General features: G+C 41.3%; 1 pseudogene; it reads right to left on the bottom strand.

Annotated features, from left to right (window-relative positions):
• Positions 1-2628: 2628 nt before the first annotated feature.
• LOC142864449 (uncharacterized) lies at positions 2629-2747 on the bottom strand (annotated as a pseudogene).
• Positions 2748-8451: the final 5704 nt, after the last annotated feature.

The following is an 8451-nucleotide window of genomic DNA, read 5'->3' as shown; positions in this document are numbered from 1 at the left end:
ATCATCTTAACTATTTTTAAATCTTTCTGAGCAAATAATAATTTTTTATTTATTTACCAATAATTATGTGGTAAAAAAAACCCCACAGAACATAAAGTGTCATTTTACCCATTTTTATGTGTGCAGTTCAGAAGTGTTAAGTACTTCACATTGTGCTACAGACCTCTAGCACTTTTTCATCTGGCAAAACTGAAACTCTACACCAGTTGAACAATTTCCCATTTCTCCCACCCCTTAGCCCCTGGGAACTACCATTTCTATTTTCTGTTTCTATGAGTTTACCTACTTTAAATACCTCATGTAAGTGGAATCATATGGTATTTGTCTTTTTGTGACTGGCTAATTTCACCTAATATAATGTCTTCAAGGTTCATCCACATTGTAGCATATGGTAGGAATTCTTCCTTTTTAAGGCTGAATAATACTCCATTGTATGGATATACCATGTCTTGCTTATCTATTCATCCACTGATAGACAATTGGGTTGCTTCCACCTCTTGGCTATTGTGAATAAATAGTGTTGCTATAAACAAAGATGTGTAAGGTAACAGTAATTTCTTAAATTGGGGTATTATTGTGTTGCCTAGAGAATAATGAGTGTATTTAAGTTCTCAGTGAAGGGTGAAAATGAGGAAGGGGAAATACTGGCGACCCTTTGAAAAATTGCCAACTTGAGAAACTGTATTTTGAGATCTCAGGGGATTTTGCTGGAAACTTCTCAAGTGTATATAGTTTCTCTTCAAAAGAAATTATTTTAAACCAAGTGTTTTCTTCTTGGGCTTGATGACAGAATTTTTAGTCTTTAATGAAATAAAGATAGAAAGAGGAAGTATTAATAGAAATATTACATTTATCAAAGCCCTCCAGACTACCAAATATTCAAGTGAACCATCCGTTTATTAGGAAGCTACAATAGTTTCATGCAAAGATAAGTATAAAATACCTCTGGTTGAGAGGTATAAAATACCTCTTGTTGAATACTTTATTTAAAATAATTGTTTAATTGGCCAACTAATATATATAGAAAAAATTAGCCGGGCATGGTGGCGTACGCCTGTAGTCCCAGCTACTCGGGAGGCTGAGGCAGGAGGATTGCTTGAGCCCAGGAGTTTGAGGTTGCTGTGAGCTAGGCTGACACCACGGCACTCACTCTAGCCTGGACAACAAAGCGAGACTCTCAAATAAAATAAAATAAAATAAAATAAAATAAAATAAAATAAAATAGTTGTTAATTGATTAATTAATTGATAGTCATCCTATACTGGATGTCAACATCTTTTTTCTAAAATTCATTTTGATGCTTTTAAATATCTAGAATCATTTATTTATTATCTCATTGTCAGGCAGTTGGAGTACAGTGTATTTTTTAACTCCTGGAGTATTTTTTCCCAGCAAAATGGAAATGCAAATGCATGGAGAATAAGTAGCTTGAGCTAACATTATTCTTTTTCTGCCTGAAGAAACAACAGTAGAAATTTTTAAAAGGATTTCTAAGTGTATGTAATTCCTTTGCAGACAACAGGCCTGTTTTTCCCACTCTCATTTCAAAGATTAATGAAAGGGTACACTGAAGCAAGAACATTAAAAAAATTCAGGAACATGTTTCAAGAACCCTTAGTAGTGTGAGTATTATGCATAGTTTATGTCTATCTGAAGAACTCTGAGTCAGAAAGTATGTAAAAAACATCTGGGCAGACAAAAGTGTTTCTAGAGATATGTTTTGCAATATCTGATCACTATCTTCTTTTTCAGTGGTTATCAAAAGACCACAGGGATTTCATAACATAAAATCCCCTAAAAAAAAAAGTACCAGCCTGAGTGTGAAGTGCATAAGATACACATTTGGTTTCTTCTAATTCGTTCACAACTATATCTAGTTTTCTTTTTTCAAGGTTGGACCAACTCAGAACAAATTAATAGAAGAGATTTAGGAATTAATCATCCGTAAAGTTTATGGTGCAATATTAGACCAAATTCCTGCCCATGTTTATCTCTAGGAAAAAAAATAAAGATGCCAGTGTTAGACTACACGAAGCGAACAACGACGCAGAGAGAAATGGAAGCCTGCCAATTGCAGAAACATGTTGTCCAGAAAAATCACTGATTGTAAAGTACATCCTCTCTCCTTATATAAGCTACCAGATGTTGTTGAATTGAATTTTAAAAAGGAAGAGAGAAAAAGTTGATGAGTCATAGGGTGCAGCCGTAGTTGAGCAAAGTTTAGCAACTCTTTTAATTGAAGCACGTTGTGGTGCGTGCAATAAACAATTTCACAAAATCAGAAGATGCAGATTCTGTACCAAACAGAATGTAAGTATTCAAGATACTATTTAAGCCATAAATCTGAATGATATTGAAAATAGATAACATTTAAGTGAACACTGGTTCCATACATAGTGTGTGATAAAAAAAAAACAACCCTACATCAGGGCCAATAAATCTAAAATTATCTTGGGAGACATTTAGTTGTTGATAATCCTGAGGATAGCTTTGTTTTTCAAGTGTGTACAGACATGGAAAAGTTCATCAGTATGTATATTTTAAATACCAGAGAAAAATGCTTTGACCCTTGATCATTTAGAACATCTTTTTTTGTTTGTTTGTTTGTTTGTTTTTACTTTTAAAACCCTACTACAGCACCTGGTATTCCCAGGCGGTCTCCCATCCAAGTACTAACCAGGCCTGACCCTGCTTAGCTTCCAAGATCAGACAAGATCAGGTACCTTCAGGGTGGTATGGCTGTAGATTAGAAAAGTCTTAATAGCTTAATATAGATAAAAGGACTTTGGAAAGTCTAGATCAGGGGTCCTCAAACTTTTTAAACAGGGGGCCAGTTCACTGTCCCTCAGACCGTTGGAGAGTGCACACTGTGGGCCCAGGACGAGTTGGCTGCTAAGCAAGACAGGCAGTGGTGGCAAAAACACCCACAGGGCCGGATAAATGTGCTAGGCGGCCCGCATGTGGCCCATGGGCCGTAGTTTGAGGACGCCTGGTCTAGATGTCCCCCAACCTTCCCTCTGCCACTCAAGGCACATTTGGGAGAAATTTATCTTATTTTTAAAATGTTGAAATTTAGAATTATAGTGTCTGACCAGACAGAGAATTGATAAAAATATTCTCCTTATATCAGAATAAACCCAGGTCATAGCATCTCTTTCTTTCCAGTGGAGATCTAGAACCTTTGGACTTGATTCTTGAGAGTACGGATTTAGCCCTTCTCCTGCAAACATTAGAATTAAACTCTAACACTATAGCCCTAGATTTCTCTCTAAGTTTCTTTAGAGATCATTTCACTTTTCTTCTTTGCAATTTTCTACTTTCTCCTTATCCTCCACATTGCTTTTTAAATTTGTTATTCCCAGAACTAGTACTGGTGCTCTAGAAAATCAAGTGTGTTCTTAGGTCAACAGGACAAAACAGCTTTGTTAGTCCCACTTCATTCAATCAACAAACATTTATCAAATGCCTGTCACTAGGCATTGGGGACAGAGAATGAAACAACACAGTTCTTTCTGTCACCTATGCAGGATTTCCTGGGCTTCCCTAATGGGTAGGTTGATATCATTCATCAGTTCTGAATATTTACAATCATTATCTTTTCAAATAAAGCCTATGCCCACTTTCTCTGTCACTGCTGAAATTTTGATTAAATGTAGATTGGATCTTTTGTTTCTATTCTTCTGCGTGTTGAACTTGGTTTCATATTTTCCATCCACTTGTCTCTCTGTTGTATTTGGGATAATTTACTCAGATTTATCGTCCAATTCTCTCTCTTCTACTCCGTATGTAAATTACGCCTGCAAAGTTAAGTAAGATTTACCAGTTGGTCTGAATTTTCAGGGAGCTATTTCTCGTTTTTTGGTTCGCACCAGGCATCAAGGCAGGTAGATTTTCCTGATTGGGGGTTTAAATGATCATATCAGTTAGTTCTAACATCCACCCATCAGTGCTGGGTCCATTTTTTTTTTTTTTTTTTTTGAGACAGAGTCTTGCTCTGATGTCCACTAGGCTATAGTGCAGTGGTGTCATTATAGGTCACTACAACCTCAAACTCCTGGGCTCAAACAATCCTCCTGCCTCAGCCTCCTGAGTATCTGGGACTACAGGCACATGCCAGCACACCTGGCTAATTTCTGTTTTTTGTAGAAACAGGGTCTCACTACGTTGCTCAGGTTGGTCTCAAACTCCTGGCCTCCAGCAATCCTACCGCCTTGACCTCCCAAGTGCTGGAATTACAGGTGTGAGCCACCACTCTTACAAGGGTCATTGAGAAATTGGATTCCATTCCCTTAGATTGCTGAATGACTGGAGTATTATCTGCATCAAAGTCCTTTGGGAGATGAAGGTTAGGGAATTGTTAATAACAACATAGTTTTCACCCAGTTCTACTGAATCAACACCTCTAAGGGCAGGTCCCAGCAATTTATATTTATATGACTCCCAGGTGACTGATGAACATTTAAAGTTTGAGAATTCCGTTCTAAGCGCAATCATTCTGGGGTATTTCCCCTTCCCATCAATTAATTCTCCAATTTTCTGGATACCAACCGAGTGTCCAACAATTTAATTCAACTCTGAAACTAACTGCCTGGAGTTGGCATCAGACTCCACGGGTTCAAGGGCTCGGCTCCCTAAGACGGTCCTCACCAGAGGCCAGTCCCAAGTACTGGGTGTCCAGGTTACCCGTGTTTATGTCCAACTTGGCTACAAATTTGAGGGTTCCCACCTGCCCTAAGTTTCCAGGAAAACACTTTACTTATGTTTACTGGTTGAATATAAAATATAAAATGAAGGCACTCCACCCTCCCAGCACTACACTGAGTTCACCCAGTGACCAGCTCTCTGAAGGTCATTGTCCAAGAGTTTGTATAAAGCTCCATCGCCAGCCCTCCCACGCTCTCCCTGGAGCTCAGTGGGTGGAAGTTCCAGTCCTCTAACCACTTAGTCTTCCTGGTGACCAGCCCCGTCCTAAGGCTATTCTAAGTCCCACCCTAAGTCACCTCATTAGCATAAACTCATAAGGAACTCCTCAGAATAATAAAAGACACTCCCATCATTCAAGACATTCCAAGAGTTTTAGGAGCTCTGTGCCAGGAACTGAGGACAAAGACCAAAGATATTTCTTATCATACCGTACCATTTTTTTCTCATCCTCATCAAAATGTCATCTATAAGTCTATGTAAGCACAAGTAACTGATTACTCCGCGACCAATAGCATTGGTTCAATGTCTGGCTTAGAATGAAGTGATTCAATCTCTCTGATACTCGTTTCCTTATCTCTAAAATGAAGATGCCAATTCCTCCCTCCAAGTTTTGTGCTAAGTATTAAGAGTTACTGTCACGTTTTTGCACCGTGCACGAACCACAGAAGTTGCAGCCAAATCATGAAATGTCAACAAGCTTGAGGGTCTGGGCTTGAATCTGTCACCATATGCTTTGTCATCTCTTCTGAGTACAACTGTAAGGATTTGTGAGGGCACCCAGGAGTTACGTTCTGCAAGTCATTTTCTCAGGCTACTGACAAATATTCTTCACATAGAAGAACCAAAAGCCTTGTTAAAATAAAGACAAGACAGATGATATCTCTTTTTTCAGTCAACCAACTCCTCTGTATATATTAGGAGTTTAGATATCATCAGATAGAGCAATTTGCATTATAAAACCATGTTGGTCAGTACTTCATAGTCTGTTGTTTTAAAAATCTTTATTGATTTGGTGATTACTATTTCCAGGTATAGGACTTTATCTAGGGTCCAGTTCATGCAGTTACATTTATTGTGTTCTAAGGAGCTCCCACCCTGGGTTAGTTTCTTGGCCAAATTATTATGCAATTTCTTTATATAAAAATAGAACTCCTTCTAACATTTCACTATGAGTTCACACTTATAGAATGCTTGGCAAGCAAAAATGATTTTATTATATTTTTTTATATTGCAAATTTAAGCCACTTAGAAATAAAACTGCTCTTTCAAAGTCTTCACGATCTATTGCAAACGCTCTGAGCAGGCAGACGTGCAGGTGTGCATGCCGTCTGGTATTCTCTTTTTATCATCTCAGATTTTCCCATGTGGTCGGGCAGTATTCTGAAATTCTTAAAAACCTATGCAAGCAGGGGTGTTTTCATAATTATATACAATGACCACCAAATAATCAATTCCTTCACTAATCTTACTAATAGGAAATGTGCAGGGCACATAACTTTTCTGGGGCAGATCGCATTTTCTGAAGATGGCCGCACCAATGTACATCCCATGACACTAGATTATAATATGATGCTGCTGTTCTTCCATCAAGTGGTGGCAGTCTGCGTTCCCTCCCCTTGAACCCAGGCACGTCTTTGTAACTGCCTTGACTGACAGGATGTGGTAGAAGTGAGCCTGCCATGTACCAGGCAATACGGTTTCTACTGTCTTCTCTTTTGCTCTCTCTCCCTCCACTCCCCTTTGGAACCCGGCCACCATGTTGTGAGGAAGCCCTAACCACACGGAGAGGCCACGGGTAAAGGTTCCAAATGACACCTCAGCCGAGGTTCCAGCTGACAGCCAACGTCAACCACAGACATGTGTGATTAAACATGCTTTCAGATTGGAGCTATCCACAGAATGTTCTGTGACAGTGGAAATGTTCTGTGTCCACGCTGTCTGGTACGGTAACTTACTACCACATGAGACTATTGAGTAATTATAACATATCTAGTACGAATGAGGAAGGGGATTTTAAATTTTATTTGACTTTGATTTAAATCTGAATAGCCATGTGTGGCTGAGGGCGCTGCACTGTGCAGTTGAGCTGCTCTTGGCTGCAGCCGTCAGCCTTTCAGTCTTCCAGCAAAAGCACCAGACGTCACAGAGCAGAAGCAACCCCCTAACCCCATGTGCCTTGTCTGTATTCCTAACTTTCCCAAGCCAGGAGAGATAATGAACAGTCATGGTTGGTTTAATCTACTCAGTTTTGGAATGATTTGTTACAAAGCAATCAATACAACTAATGCACTCTTCCTTTCTGGTCTTTGTTGTTGTTCTCTAAGCAATAAAAATGTGTAAGTCTCTCTCATCTTTCTTTTCTTTTTTTTTGAGACAGGGTCTTTCTCTGTCACCCAGGTTGTAGTACAATGGTACAATCATAGCTCACTGCAGCCTCGAATTCCTGGGCTCAAGCCATCCTCCTGCCTCAGCCCCTCATGCTCAGCTAATTTTTAAGTTTTTGTAGAGACGGGGTCTCACTATGTTGCCCAGGCTGGTTTCGAACTCCTGTCCTCAAGCAATCATTCCACCTCTGTCGCTCAAAGTGTTAGGATTACAGGTGTGAGCCACCATGCCCAGCCTCTCCCATCTTTTAAAGTCTCTCTAGCTGTTGTATGTCTCCTCCTCCCCTCACAGCCGGGCTTCCTGAGCGAGTCCTTGACGTTTACCTTCCTCGCTCCCAGCTCATTCGCTGCTCCAGTCACCAGGCTCTGGATATGAACGAGGTCACCGTAATGTCAGTTCATTTTTTCTCCCACTTGGGAAACACAGGACTCCAGCAGCCCACCCTGTCTTCACGTTCTCCCCTACGTATTTCTGGGAAAAATCCTGCCCTGGCAGAAAAAGCCACCCCCTCCTGGCTGAGAAATTGCAAAAAAACCCACAAAACTACCTTTTCTGACTTAACTAGAAAAAGACACCCATTCTAGGAAAAGGCGCCCTTTCCCGGGGGCTGGTGCAGCCGCCTCCCGGGTCTGCGGCTTGGCCAGTGGGCTCCCGTCGCCCAGTGTCCTCGAGCGGCACCTGCAGTGCTGGCCGCACAAACCCTGGCGGTAGCTGTGTCTCCAGAGTGCTCCGAGCTTTCTCGAACGTGTCCGTCGGCTTTCCTCTCATGCAGGCTCTGGTCTCCTTGCAGATGTCTGGGGCCCAGGAAGCCTCTGCAGGGTGGCATTTTGTGACGTGCCCTGGAGTGGAGACCCTTTCCAGCCTGAAATGCTTAGAACTGCACAGTTCTTCGTTCCCAGCTTCGAGCTGCTTCCCTGCTTCTTCTAGAACCAAAGCTCGCCACCTATGCCCTCTTCCTGGCTCCAAGCATCTCCCTGCACCAGCCCACAAATGCTCCTTTGGGGACCCCCTTCCTACCATCTGATGCTGGCCTGTCCACCAGCCCCGAAGTGTCACCTTGGGATCCAGAGAAACGTCATGATTGCCGAGTAACTCCCAAATGCTAAGTCTGCCCAAATTAACCATGTGGAGAGCGTGGTTGAGGGTTTCAGTCCCCTAGAACGGACTACCTCCCTTACGAAAGGGAGGCCATTATTTCCATACCAGTCTCCAGATGTGGGCTACGTTGCTTTTTCTCTCCATTGAGGAAGCACAAGTTGATCCCACAGGAGGCTGAGCAAATTGCCTGACTGTGACAGGCTGTTGTCACAGGCTCAGAAGTCTGAAACATGGCAAACCATCTTCATATGCAAAAATGAAACA

Source organism: Microcebus murinus, chromosome 25, assembly GCF_040939455.1.
Source record: "Microcebus murinus isolate Inina chromosome 25, M.murinus_Inina_mat1.0, whole genome shotgun sequence".
NCBI classification, from domain to species: domain Eukaryota; kingdom Metazoa; phylum Chordata; class Mammalia; order Primates; family Cheirogaleidae; genus Microcebus; species Microcebus murinus.
This window is presented reverse-complemented; position numbering and strand designations above follow the sequence as displayed.